The sequence below is a fragment of the Eumetopias jubatus genome, unplaced genomic scaffold, assembly GCF_037043125.1.
Source record: "Eumetopias jubatus isolate StellerSeaLion01/CBP00866 unplaced genomic scaffold, mEumJub1_p1.0 scaffold_8, whole genome shotgun sequence".
In the NCBI taxonomy this organism is placed as follows: domain Eukaryota; kingdom Metazoa; phylum Chordata; class Mammalia; order Carnivora; family Otariidae; genus Eumetopias; species Eumetopias jubatus.
The window spans coordinates 94,050,293-94,065,387 of NW_028274814.1; the positions used below are offsets into that span (position 1 = coordinate 94,050,293).

At 41.1% G+C, this 15,095-nt stretch overlaps 1 pseudogene; it reads right to left on the reverse strand.

Moving 5' to 3' along the window:
- Positions 1–13,305: 13,305 nt before the first annotated feature.
- On the reverse strand, positions 13,306–13,828 carry LOC148163785 (small ribosomal subunit protein eS24 pseudogene; annotated as a pseudogene).
- Positions 13,829–15,095: the final 1,267 nt, after the last annotated feature.

The window sequence follows — 15,095 nt, forward strand, 5'->3', positions numbered from 1 at the left end:
TTCTGAAAAAAAAAAGAAAGAAAGAACATGGTTTCATCTTCTGCTGACTGTTTTCCCCCTCTTGATTTCTGCATCAAATGAAGATTAATTCCTTCACCTGGTGCACATAGACTCTTCCACAGGCTTAAAGTGCATGATAAAAGGAGTTGAAATGTATTAATTTTTTCAGTAGGTGAAAATGGTAAAAAAAATGCCAAGCTGAAATTAAAAAAAAATTTTTTTTTTTTTACATTTTTCATGGAATTGAAGGTAGAGGCACTGATAAGCCAAGCAATTTGAAGGTAATAGCACGTATCTCCGTTCATGGGCCGTATTAGGTTTCCTCTCTCCATCCTGGGGGATGAGATCCATGCTTGGCCATTTCGTAGTTCTAAAGCCAGGGACAAGCCACTTCTACTTTTGGAGGGGGCTCAGTCACCATGATGGTCAGTCAATAAAGAGTCACTGTCACTGTTGACAGGGCTCCCAGAGGACCGAAGGGGACTGAACCGAGAGGTTCTGTGGTGTTTGTCTTTGTCAGCAAAACCTCCTGAGAACCTCCACCCGTCGCTGGTGATGGGGAAGGAAGGAAGTGAAAGTAAAATCAAGCATTTTTTGTTGCTATTTAAAAGCCACCCTAGGAACAAGGCTTGCAGGGTAAAAAGTTGAAACTAAATGAGGCTTTCAGTTTTCTGTGGGTTTCAGTGATTGAAATTAGCCTGAGGGCTCCCCTTTTGTCTCTCCCCCGTGTAGCAGTGGTTACACCCAGGGTTGGCAGGAGATAAAATGCTGCTGTGTGCACACAGAACACTGCTTGTGTGCTAGCCAGGGTCTCTCCGAAGTTAAAGGGCCCGAGCCACTTTCATTTTTTCTTTTTTAATACTCCTGGTATGTTCAAAAGTGAAATGCCAAAACTGAATTACAAACATTGTGCTGCATTTTTTCACACAGACATTTATGTTTAAAAAAAATTAATAATTTTAACACATGCATTTAAATAAGTGCCACATAGTTATCTTGTTTTTCAAAAGATTATAGCATTTGTAAGCAATGTTTCTGTAGGGTATGCTATAGAGAATGAGACCCAAATTTAAGAGAATGGGATGAATGACTCCTTCCAGTCACAGGAGTGAATGTTACTGCATGTATAGGCTCGCTCATTTGGGAATGATGCAAAGTCTCTGAGACCCTCCCAAATCTGAAAGTCTGGGTTAAAAGGCTCCCTTTGCCTCCTCCCCACCCTCCTCAGCCTCCAGCCCCACCGCAGGGACCAGACTGTTCATATCTAATTATGAGTGGGAAGCAGGGAGGAGGAAAACAAGGGATTATGGAGAGGTCCATTAGGGACTCCTTCCACAGATATTTTTCGAGTGCCTATGTTCACAGTGTCACGATTCAGCTCATACTCAGGGTTTGAGTGTGAGCAGTTTTATTCTCTACTTGTGTTATCAAGCCTTTCTAGACCTCAGTGGCCTCATCTGCTACCTCATTTGTGAGGTACCTCATTGGTGGTTGTGAGGATTCAATGACTTATACATGTAAAGGTATCAGAACAGTGCCTGGCACGGTGAATGAGCGATACAAAGTTCCTGGCCCCCGGGAAGCTTAAATTCCAGTTCCTTACTGCATTTTGCTCTCCATTCTCCCCTCCGCAAGCCCATCTACCTTAAACAACTGCCTTGCAATATATAAAGATATTTGGCAAAACGCAGGTAAATGTTACTCCATTGATACGGGTGGGGGAGCAAAAGCATTGCTGTATTAAAGAGCCTCTCTTCAAAACTCATTAATCAGCCACTCAACAAGCAATGTGTTAGGTACTGCGTGGGGGCTGCTGATATTGCAGTGATCAAACCAGGTATGGTTCCGTGCTCATCAGTGGGAGAGATATTAAATACATAAATATTTTTGTATAATGTCAACTTTTGTTAAAGTATAAAGTGCATGCAGAAATTGAAGGAATAATAAGCATACGGCTCAATTAATTTTCACAAAATGAACACACACACACACACACACACACACACACACACACAGTTCATATCCAGATCAAGAATGAGAATCTTACCAGCAGCCCAGATATCTCCCTTTGCCCCCTTCTATTCACAGCACACGCACACACACACCCAGGTAAATATTATTCTGAATCCCAAAACCACAGATTACTTTAGCCTGTTTTTAAACTTTATAAAAAAGCTCTCACGCCATGTACTCTTTTGTGACTGGCTTTTTTTTTTTTACTCAGTGTTATGTTTTTGATATTCATGCTTTTTGCATGTAAGTTGTAGTTTGTTCTCATTCCTGCATATTATTGTGCTGTATGAATGAATATACCCTTATTTGTGTACCCACTCTACTGGTGGGTATTTGGGCTGTTTCCAGTTCGGGAATATTATAAATAATACTTCAGTTGACACTCTTGCACATGCCATTTGTTGAATATATGCATGCAGGTCTGTTATGTATATACTTAGGAGTGAAATTGCTGCGTATAAGGTCTGGGTGTGATCTGTGTTAGTACACACTCCCAAACAGCTTTTCAAAGTAGTAACAACTTGCACGCTGGTCCACAGAGTAAGAGACGTCTGATGGCTCTACATTGTCTCTCTCTTTCCCTTTAGCCATTTTGGAGGGTATGTTGAGGCATCTGCTTTATGATGTTAATCTGCGTTTCCCTAGCGATGAATGCAGTCTAATGCCTTTTCATATGTTTATTTTCTGTATGGATATCTTCTCTTGTGAAGTATCTATTTTGACACTTGCCCATTTTTCTATTGAGTTCACTACCTTTTTCTTAGTGATTTGAAGGAGTGCTTTAGAGATTCCAGATAGTAAGAGACCTTTTACAGATATATGTATTGAAACTCTCTTCTACGGATCTATGGCTTATCTTTTTACTCTCAATGGTACTGAAGAACTGAAGTTCTTAATTTTAATGTAATCCAATTGATCAATACTTTTTCCCTTTATGGTTATTGCTTTTTTGTGTCTTAAGAAATCTTTGCCTGAGGCAGTGCTTGTGGAGGCAGCTAGTGCAACACTGGGAAATTGTTATGCACTCTGTTGCCTGGACTAGCAAACACTACAGTCAGGATAGCTAATGGTGTCCCCAAGAAACCAAAGGGCAAGACGCCTATTCATGCTTTCTTTGTGAAGACATGGTGGGAGGGACATACACAGGCAAATCCGGAGACCCCTGTGAACTCTGCATTTTCCAAGTGCTCTGGGAGGTGGACTACAGTGTGTGGGAAAGAGAAATGTGAATTTGATGAAAAGGTAAAGGAAATTAAGGCCAGTAAACAGCTAAGGGAGGCAAGAAGAAAGATCACAATATCCCAAATGTTCTCATACCTCATCTGGCTTCTTCCTCTTCTACTTAGACCTCTGTCCAAGATCAAATCCATACACCTACACATTTTCATTGAAGATGTGGCCAAAAAAGCTGGTAATATGTTATGGTATGTAGAATTCCTAAAATGCCTCCATAAAGATATTCCACCTTAATCCCTGAAACTTACAGATGTGATGAGACATCACTCAGTCCCTGTGATTGTGTTCTATGGCAGAGCTGGCCTTAAAACAGGAGATTATTTGGATGGACATGACTTAACCTTTCTAAGCAGGGACTTTAACACCCCCTTGACTGAAATGGACAGATCATCTAAGCAAAAGATCAACAAGGAAATAAAGACTTTAAATGACACACTGGACCAAATGGACTTCACAGACATATTCAGAACATTCCATCCCAAAGCAACGGAATACACATTCTTCTCTAGTGCCCATGGAACGTTCTCCAGAATACATCACATCCTAGGTCACAAATCAGGTCTCAACGGGTACCAAAAGATTGGGATTATTCCCTGCATATTTTCAGACCACAATGCTTTGAAACTAGAACTCAATCACAAGAGGAAAGTCGGAAAGAACTCAAATACATGGAGGCTAAAGAGCATCCCACTAAAGAATGAATGGGTCAACCAGGAAATTAAAGAGGAATTAAAAAAATTCATGGAAACCAATGAAAATGAAAACACAACTGTTCAAAATCTTTGGGTTGCAGCAAAGGCAGTCCTGAGAGGAAAGTATAGAGCAATACAAGCCTTTCTCTAGAAACAAGAAAGGTCTCAAATACACAACCTAACCCTACACCTAAAGGAGCTAGTGAAAAAACAGCAACTAAAGCCTAAACCCAGCAGGAGAAGAGAAATAATAAATATCAGAGCAGAAATCAATGAAATAGAAACCAAAAGAACAGTAGAACAGATCCACGAAACTAGGAGCTGGTTCTTTGAAAGAATGAACAAGATTGATAAACCCCTGGCCAGACTTATCAAAAAGAAAAGAGAAATGACCCAAATCAACAAAATCATGAATGAAAGAGGAGAGATCACAACCAACACCAAACAAATACGATTATAAGAACATATTATGAGCAACTCTATGCCAGCAAATTAGATAACCTGGAAGAAATGGGTGCATTCCTAGAGATGTATCAACTACCAAAACTGAACCAGGAAGAACTAGAAAACCTGAACAGACCTATAACCACTAAGGAAATTGAAGCAGTCATCAAAAATCTCCCAACAAACAAAAGCCCAGGGGCAGATGGCTTCCCAGGGGAATTCTACCAAACATTTCAAGAAGAATTAATACCTAGTCTCCTGAAACTGTTCCAAAAAATCGAAATGGAAGGGAAAGTTCCAAACTCATTTTATGAGGCCACCATTACCTTGATCCCCAAACCAGAGAAAGACCCCATCAAAAAGGAGAATTACAGCCCAATATCCTTGATGAACATGGATGCCAAAATTCTCACCAAAATACCAGCCAATAGGATCCAACAGTACATTAAAAGGATTAATCACCATGACCCAGTGGGATTTATCCCTGGGCTGCAAGGTTGGTTCATCATCCGCAAATCAATCAACATTAAACAATATATTAACAAAAGAAAGAACAAGAATCATAGGATCCTCTCAATAGATGCAGAAAAAGCATTTGACAAAGTACAGCATCCTTTCTTGATCAAAACTCTTCCGAGTATAGGGATAGAGGGTATATACCTCAATATCATAAAAGCCATCTATGAAAAAGCCACAGCAAATATCATTCTCAATGAGGAAAAACTGAGAGCTTTCCCCCTAAGGTCAGGAACGCGGCAGGGATGTCCACTCTCACCACTGCTATTCAACATAGTATTAGAAGTCCTAGCCACAGCAATCAGACAACAAAAAGAAATCAAAGGCATCCAAATCGGCAAAGAGGAAGTCAAATTCTCACTCTTTGCAGATGTTATGATACTGTATGTGGAAAACCCAAAAGACTCCACCCCAAAACTGCTAGAACTCATACAGGAATTCAGTAAAGTGGCAGGATATAAAATCAATGCACTGAAATCGGTGGCATTCCTATACACCAACAACAAGACAGAAGAGAGAGAAATTAAGGAGTTGATCCCATTTACAACTGCACCCAAAACCATAAGATACCTAGGAATAAATCTAACCAAAGAGGCAAAGGACCTGTACTCAGAAAACTATAAAATACTCATGAAAGAAATTGAGGAAGACACAAAGAAATGGAAAAACGTTCCATGCTCATGGATTGGAAGAACAAACATTGTGAAGATGTCAATGCTACCTAGAGCAATCCACACATTCAATGCAATCCCCATCAAAATATCATCCACTTTTTTCAAAGAAATGGAACAAATAATCCTAAAATTTGTATGGAATCAGAAAAGACCCCGAATAGCCAGAGGAATGTTGAAAAAGAAAAGCAAAGCTGGCGGCATCACCATTCCGGACTTCCAGCTCTATTACAAAGCTGTCATCATCAAGAGAATATGGTACTGACACAAAAACAGACACATAGATCAATGGAACGGAATAGAGAGCCCAGAAATGGACCCTCAACTCTATGGTCAACTCATCTTTGACAAAGCAGGAAAGAATGTCCAACGGCAAAACGACAGTCTCTTCAACAAACGGTGTTGGGAAAATTGGACAGCCACATGCAGAAGAATGAAACTGGACCATTTCCTTACACCACACACAAAAATAGACTCCAAATGGTTGCAAGACCTAGATGTGAGGCAGGAGTCCATCAAAATCCCAAAGGAGAACACAGGCAGCAATGTCTTCGACCTCAGCCACAGCAATTTCTTCCTAGAAACATCACCAAAGGCAAGGGAAGCCAGGGCAAAAATGAACTATTGGGGTTTCATCAAAATAAAAAGCTTTTGCACAGCAAAAGGAACAGTCCACAAAACCAAAAGACAACTGACAGAATGGGAGAAAATGTTTGCAAAGGACATATCAGATAAAGGGCTAGTATCCAAAATCTATAAAGAACTCATCAAACTCAACACCCAAAGAACAAATAATCCAATCAAAAAATGGGCAGAAGACAGGAACAGACATTTTTCCAAAGAAGACATCCAAATGGCCAACAGACACATGAAAAAGTGCGCAACATCGCTCGGCATCAGGGAAATCCAAATCAAAACCTCAATGAGATACCACCTCACACCCGTCAGAATGGCTAAAATTAACAAGTCAGGAAATGACAGATGTTGGCGGGGATCGGAGAAAGGGGAACCCTCCTAAACTGTTGGTGGGAATGCAAGCTGGTGCAGCCACTCTGGAAAACAGTATGGAGGTTCCTCAAAAAGTTGAAAATAGAGCTACCATACGATCCAGCAATTGCACTACTGGGTATTTACCCCAAAGATACAAAGGTAGGGATCCGAAGGGGTGCGTGCACCCCAATGTTTATAGCAGCAATGTCCACAATAGCCAAACTGTGGAAAGAGCCAAAATGTCCATCGACAGATGAATGGGTAAAGAAGAGGTGGTATATATACACAATGGAATATTATGCAGCCATCAAAAGGAATGAGATCTTGCCACTTGCAACGACGTGGATGGAACTGGAGGGTGTTATGCTGAGCGAAATAAGTCAATCAGAGAAAGACATGTATCATATGACCTCACTGATATGAGGAATTCTTAATCTCAGGAAGCAAACGGAGGGTTGCTGGAGTGGTGGGGGGTGGGAGGGATGGGGTGGCTGGGTGATAGACATTGGGGAGGGTATGTGCTATGGTGAACGCTGTGAATTGTGCAAGACTGTTGAGTCGCAGATCTGTACTTCTGAAACAAATAATGCAACATATGTTAAGAAAAAAAATAAAGAAGGAGATAGCTGGAGGGGAAGAATGAAGTGGAGTAAGTCGGCGGGGGAGACAATCCATGAGAGACGATGGACTCTGAAAAACAAACTGAGGGTTCTAGAGGGGAGGGGGGTGGGGGGATGGGTTAGCCTGGTGATGGGTATTAAAGAGGGCACATTCTGTGGGGAGCACTGGGTATTATGCGCCAACAATGAATCATGGAACACTACATCCAAAACTAATAATGTAATGGATGGTGATTAACATAACAATAAAAAAATTAAATAGAAAAAAAGAAATAGAAAGCATGTGGAGTCATTTGAGTGATAGTGAGAAGCCAGCTTATAATGAGGCAACAAAGTTGAAGATGAATGAGAACGATGTTACCCCCTATAATCTAGAGGAAAATGCGATAAAGGGGCCACCCTAACAGTCCCAGGAGAAAGAGTGGAGGAGGAAGGTGAGGAGTATGAGAAAGGGATAAAGAGGATATGAGGAGAAAAATTAATAAAACCATGTATCTGCCTCCATGTGAAGACACGTCGGACAAATGCAGCAACTACCCCACCTTTTATTTGAGAAGGTGTTTGTTGCTCTCCTGAGTTTGATTCCATAACTGGAAATGGTCACATTGTAGTTTTTGAAGGGCTCTAGAAATTGCAGGTGGCCTCGATGAAGGGTTTATGGGTGTCACAAGCACCCAGAAAATCTATCAAAGTTGTTTGTATTTCTAAATAGTTTTGTGGTGCCTGGGTGGCTCAGTCAGTTAAGTGTCCAGCTCTTGATTTCAGCTCAAATCATGACCTCAGGGTCATGAGATCGAGCCCTAAGTAGGGCTCTGTGCTGAGTGTGGAGCCTGCTTAAGATTCTCTCTCCCCTCTCCCTCTGCCCCTCCCCACCCTTGCATGCACATGCACGTGTGCACGTGCTCTCTCTCTCTCTAAAAATAAATAGGGGCGCCTGGGTGGTTCAGTCGGTTACATGTAGGACTCCTGATTTCGGCTGAGGTCATGATCTCAGGGTCTTGGGATGGAGCCCCATGTGGGGTTCCACGCTCAGCGGCAAGTCTGTTTCTCCCTCGGCCCCTCCCCTACTCGGGCTCTCTCTTTCCCTCTCAAATAAAATCTTTTTAAAAAAAAACTAACTAAATAAATATTTTTAAAATAAAAAGACTCTCTTTTGTTGTCCTCATTCCATGACCTTGAGGTTTGTGTGAGTGGGCAGGTAAAATGTTCCTGGAATTTAAAAAAAATTACTTGTCACTTATTTGTAAGGTAGTGTTACCCATTAGAAATCCTGTTATCAGCTGTATATATCTATAGTTTGCAAAAAGAGCACACCAAACTAGACAACCTCTTGTGGTCCCTGCTGGGTACCGTAATCTTGTGGGAGGTTGCACCTTCTGTAGGGGGTTCAGGGAGGAGGCCAAACCTGTTGATGCTGCTTCAGGTTGTCTTGTTTTTCTATGTAGTGACATAACATTCTGCTGACATTCTCAGCCGTGGAAAAGGGATATCAGCTGGCATGGATGTGTTCTGGTTCTTTTTGGTTAAATCTGGTAGTTTGAAAACAACCTGCAAAACTTTTGTCACTAAAGTGAATAGCCATCACTTCAATGAAAATGCCTATGACTTCTGACCTTAAAACACACAATTTGCAACATTCTAGGTGGGTGTTTTTGTTTTGTTAAGATTTTATTTATTTATTTGACAGAGAGACACACAGCGAGGGAGGGAACACAGGCAGGGGGAGTGGGAGAGGGAGAAGCAGGCTTCCTGCGGAGCAGGCAGCTGGATGCGGGGCTCGATCCCAGGACCCTGGGATCATGACCTGAGCGGAAGGCAGACACTTAACGACTGAGCCACCCAGGCCCCCCCCTACTTTTTTTGTATATTTAGAATGCCAAGATTTTCTTTTCATGTGAGTGTTTTCTTTGAAACATAACATAATACAGAAGAGTGCACGTAGAGCCAGCATGGAGCTCTAGGAGTTTTCATAAACTGAACACACCAGGGGGAAGATCAGCCAGGAAAAGCCCCCCTTCCTTCATTCATGCCCCCTCTCAAGTTACAGCTGCCCCTTCTCCCCCAAGATAACCCCAGTCCTTACGCTTAATATAAAAGGTTTTGATTTCTTTCAGAATGCTGAGATGTTTTTGAAGCAAAATGGGAGTATTATATTTTTTTAAGTCGGGGGAAAAATTTTTTTTTTTTTTTACCTCAAGGTCATGAAGATCTTTTCCTGTTTCCTTCGAGAAGTTTCACTGTCTTACCCTTCGCATGTTGGTCTGGATCCATCTCAATTTAATTCCCGGTGCGGTGTGGGGCCAGGTAACAGCCCAACCTCGCCCGCATTGAGAGCCCGGCTTCTCCGCCCGGCCCCGCCCCTCAGCCGCTCCCGAACGCCGAGTCTCCTCTCGCGAGACTGCCAAGGCCTCCAATACTATTTTCAGAGGTTTGCTGCCTCTGCGCTTTAGCCTTTCTAGGCTCTTCCTATGGCACCGTTTGAGGAAATGTCCTGAAGGGAAATCCAGTTGCGTGTTTGCCACCCCCCCCCCCTTACTGTATCTTTTAGAAATTCTTGGTTTCTGTGTCCCCAGATTCTCAGCTCCTGCCAGGATCCAGAATGGCGGAATGTCGTCTGGGTAGGGGCTGCGGGAGTCGGCTCTCCTCTTTGGGGGCCTCATGCTCCAGTCTCGCCTCCCCAGCAGCTCTCCGTGGCCTTCCAACAGATGATCTCCACAGTGAAGTTGACCTTTACTGTTTTGCTGGACAGAAGTACTGGTCAGCTGCGAGTTGATCCGTATCACTTGCAACAACAGATACACTTTTCATCGTAATTGTGATAAAGTTATGAAGGAAAACAAGCCCACATGGGGCACTATATTAAGAGGGAATATTAGGAGTCTCTGGTTTAAAAAACGCAGTCTTCTTTTTTTTATTGAGATATAATTGACATCTAATATGGTGCAAGTTTAAGGTGTACATTGTGTTGAATTGATCCATTTACATATTACAATATGATTACCATGGTAGCCTTAGCTAACACCTCTATCACCTCACATAATTATTTTTTGTGTGTGGTGGGAACATTTAAGATCTAGTCTCTTAGCAACTTTGAAGTATATAGGACAGTACTGTTGACTCTATAACACCATACCACTTATCTCATCTGCCCCACACCTCAGTCCCTGGTAACCACCATTCTACTCTCTGTTTCTAGGAGTCTGTTTTTTTTTCTTTAGATTCTACATTTAACTGATAGTATACAGTATTTGTCTTTCTCTGACTTCTTTCACTTAACATATTGTCCTCAAGGTCCATCCAAGTTGTCACCAACGGCAGGAGAGATATCTATATCTACCTATAGCTATAGATAGATAGATATAGATATTCCGTCATCCGCTTCATCCATTTATCCAGCAATGGACACTGTTGTTTGTCCATTTCTTTTTATGTCTTCCAGATAGCTCTTCTATGTTCTGTCCAGGTTGCTTCCATATCTTCCAGATATCTCTTCTCTGTCCTGTTTTCATTTCCTTTGGATATATACCCAAGTGTAGAATTGTTAGATGGTATTTTTAAGTTTTGATCTTTAAATTTTTGAGGAACTTGCATGCTGTTTTTCATGGTGGCTGGGCGAATTTACATTCCCAGCAATACTGCATCAGGGTTCTCCTTTCTCCACATCTTCACCAACACTTGTTTTTTCTTGTCATCTTCATGATAGTCATTCTAACAGGTGTGAGGTGACATCCACTGTGATTTTGATTTGCATTTTCCTGATTATTAGTAATGTTGAGCATCTTTTCATGTACCTATTGGCTATTTAGATGTCTTTTTTGGGAAAATGTCCACTTTCTCTGCCCATTTTTTTAATTTAAATTCAATTAATGTATTATTAGTTTCAGAGGTAGAGGTCAGTGATTCATCAGTTGTATGTAACACCCAGGGCTCATTACATCACGAGCCCTCCTTAATGTCCAACATCCAGTGACCCCACCCACCCCACCCTTCCCTTCCAGCAACCCTCAGTTTGTTTCCTATGATTAAGAGTCTTTTATGGTTTGTTTCCCTCTCTGATTTTGTCATTTTATTTTTTCCTCCCTTCCCCAATGATCCTCTATTTTGTTTCTTAAATTCCACATATGAATGAGATCATATGATAATTGTCTTTCTCTGACTGACTTATTTCCCTTCACTTAATACCCTCTAGTTCCACCCACATCTTCGCAAATGGCAAGATTTCACTTTTTTGATGGCTGAGTTGTAGTCCATTGTGTGTGTGTGTGTGTTTGTGTGTGCGTGTGTGTATGTGATATATATATATATCACATCTTCTTTATCCATTCATCTATCGATGGATATCTGTTTCTGCCCATTTTTAAATTGGATGGTTTGGGTTTTTGTCATTGAGTTGTAGGAGTTCCTTATAGATTTGGCATCTTAACCCCTTATCAGATACATGGTTTGCAAATTTTTTCTTCCATTCCATAGGTTGCCTTTTAATTTCATTGATGGTTTCCCATTCTGTGTAGAGCTTTTTAGTTTGATCACTGTTTTCTGTAGAACCTGCTATAATTTCTCATAAGCATACCTGAGCCTTGAGCACATCAACAGTGCACTAGTGGAAGAAGTCAGCAGCTTAACATCTAATCCCACTTTCCCCATCAGTCCTTCATTTGGAATAAGTAATTTAGCCTCTCAAGGCCCCAATTTCCCTGATCCTAGCATTTCTTCACCTTAAGAGCAGGATCCTATCTTTTAAGTGCTTTAAACCCTTGGAACAAAAGGCAGTCTCTCACTGACTTGGGCCATTTGAAAAGAGGTGCCACAAAAATTCTTTTCACTTATTTAAGATGGTGTGTGTATGCCCGAAAATCAAAACAGTAGTTTTTTTGTTTTTTTTTTTAAGGTGGGAGGAAGCAAAAGAAATTCCCATGAGGCTACATGCCACCCAAAGGCTACTGAGACACAATCCCTAAAGAAGGGATATCTAAGGCAAATGTCACTTTGTCTTCACAAAATGTCTTCTATAGTTGCTTCCAAGTCCACTCCAGCAGCTGGAATATGAACACAGATTTATAGAAGAACTCATTTGTAGGAATTGCAATTAAGAACTATCAGTTAATATTACCACATGATAAAGGCTGATCTTATCTTGATAATGTCCTGGGATGGAATGGAGTTCAGGGTACTTTTTTCTGTTTCCTGCTTAAATCTGCAACTGACAACATCTAGTTGTCAAGAAAGAAGTTTTCAAAAACAAAGCTGAGGAATGAGTGAGGGCCAAGGCAGGTTGGAGAGTCCCTGCTAGGAGTGGGGTGATCCTTAGGTAAAGAGAAGGATGTGCTTGCTTCCTGGCAGCTGGCCTCCAGCTGATGAAACTCTGTAATGGTGTAGGACAGGCAGGGACCTCAGCAAATCTGAGTGATCACCCCTTTGGGAAAAAATACATACATAATTAATTGAAATTCCCTTCTAAAGTAGGGTCAGAAGAAAATGTTGTTCAGAGGGGAGCCAACACCCAGAGATAACCTCAGCTAATAGAGGATGTGATGGCTCAGAAGATAAACAAAATAAAGTGTAGGAGAACCACAAGAAAAACAAATAAAGGGAAATAGGGAGGGAATAAAACACAGGATGAATTGGAAGGAAGTGACTACTTGGGGACAAGCCAGGGAAAAATATGAACAACAAAAAAAAAAAAAAAGAAAGAAAGAAAGAAAGAAAAAAGCTTACCACTCTAGGGGGGGATGATGACATGGGTGCGGGGGAGGCTCTGCAGGTGTGGGTGCAGGAGGAATATGGGAAATCTCTGTACCTTAACCTCAATTTTGCTGTGGACCAAAACCAGCTCTGAAAAAAAAATTAAGTCTTAAAAAAAAGGAACTTGGAAAAAGCCAATCAAACACACAACACTGTGATTGCTGGGGTGGGCGGTGGGGAGGAGTGTTGACCTCTTTTTCATTTAACATTAGGGAATATCTCTCTTGGGATTTGGGCTCAAGGGAAAAAGAAAACAGAAGAGACACAGCCACACAGAACAGAGAAAGGCCACAAAGAGGAGTACCAACTACTACAGGAAGTCTCTCAAGAGAGTCCCACTCTTTCTCTCTCCATCCCTTAGTTTCTTCTTTTTTCTTTTTTTTTTATTAACATTCTTAGTTTATTGATCCTCTCATGAAAAATCTGCACAACCACCACAGATAAAGCCACTGCAGCATCTTTACTCCTTCTGTTGTCCAATCTCCAGCTCACTTTTTGCCAGCACCAACGTTGGCTTTTGCAGTCCCCCTGACTTTCTTCATTCTGTTCTTACGTTCCTTTCGCTGTTTTCTTGATGTCTTTTTCTTCTCATACAGGCCATGTCTTGCAAGTCTGTGTTTGGGTTCATTTTTCTTTGCATAATCCAAAGAATCATAAATCATGCCAAAGCCGGTTGTCTTGCCACCACCAAAATGGGTTCTGAATCCAAACACAGATATGACATCTGGTGTGGTCTTGTACATTTTGGCTAGTTTTTCCCGAATTTCTGTCTTAGGTACCGTTGCCTTTCCAGGGTGAAGAACATCAGTGACCATCTGTCTCTGCTGAAGTAGTCGGTTAGTCATGAACTTCCTGGTCCGGATAGTTACTGTGTCGTTCATGATGGCGGCGAGGCTTCAAGCAGCCGGGGAGAAAAAGAGTCCATCCCTTAGTTTCTGTCCCCACTCCTTCACATCCTCCCCTTCGTTTTTTGCCATACTTCTTCATTCTTTCACGAAACATTCCCACTGGTCACTTCTGATATTTTATACTCCTCACCCAATTGCCATAAGGAATAAATATAGGAAATAGGTTAATAGTAATAAAAACATAGGTGGATGATAATATATATGACTATATATTACATGTATTATTATACATGATTTATTGTATAATATGTACCATTATATATTATATGTGCTAATACATATTAATATTGAGAATAAACATATACCATTCTCAAAGTCTTCTCTCTTTTACCATAAGACACGAAGGGACTCTGGATTTGAGTTTTATCTTGGCACTTGAAGTGTCATAGTATTTTTTTTTGCCTATTTGCCTTTTTAAAAAATTTTTTATTGTTATGTTAATCACCATACATTACATCATTAGTTCTTGATGTAGTGTTCCATGATTCATTGTTTGTGCATAACACCCAGTGCTCCACGCAGAACGTGCCCTCTTTAATACCCATCACCAGGCTAACCCATCCCCCCACCCTCCTCCCCTCTAGAACCCTCAGTTTGTTTTTCAGAGTCCATCGTCTCTCGTGGTTCGTCTCCCCCTCCGACTTACTCCCCTTCATTCTTCCCCTCCTGCTATCTTCTTCTTTTTTCTTTCTTAACATATGTTGCATTATTTGTTTCAGAAGTACAGATCTGCGACTCAACAGTCTTGCACAATTCACAGCGCTCACCATAGCACATACCCTCCCCAATGTCTATCACCCAGCCACCCCCTCCCTCCCACCCCCCAACCACTCCAGCAACGCTCAGTTTGTTTCCTGAGATTAAGAATTCCTCATATCAGTGAGGTCATATGATACATGTCTTTCTCTGATTGACTTATTTCACTCAGCATAACACCCTCCAGTTCCATCCACGTCATTGCAAATGGCAAGATCTGAAGTGTCATAGTATTTTTAAAGACATTCTAACTCTTGATGGATCTCAGAATACCCATTCCTAAACCTGTACAATTTCTGTGTTCTCATTATTTTCAATTACGTATTTCCTATATTACAGTACAATGAAACTGTCAAGCAAGTTATACTCATAAATATAATGATACTCTGTACTTTTAAAGTATTGTACTCCTAGAACCAGAATTTCCCAAGCTTCCTTGCAAGCCAGACAAGTACTCTGTACTTGCAATTTTATTAGCAGAGAAAACTGAAATATAGAGAAGTTAAA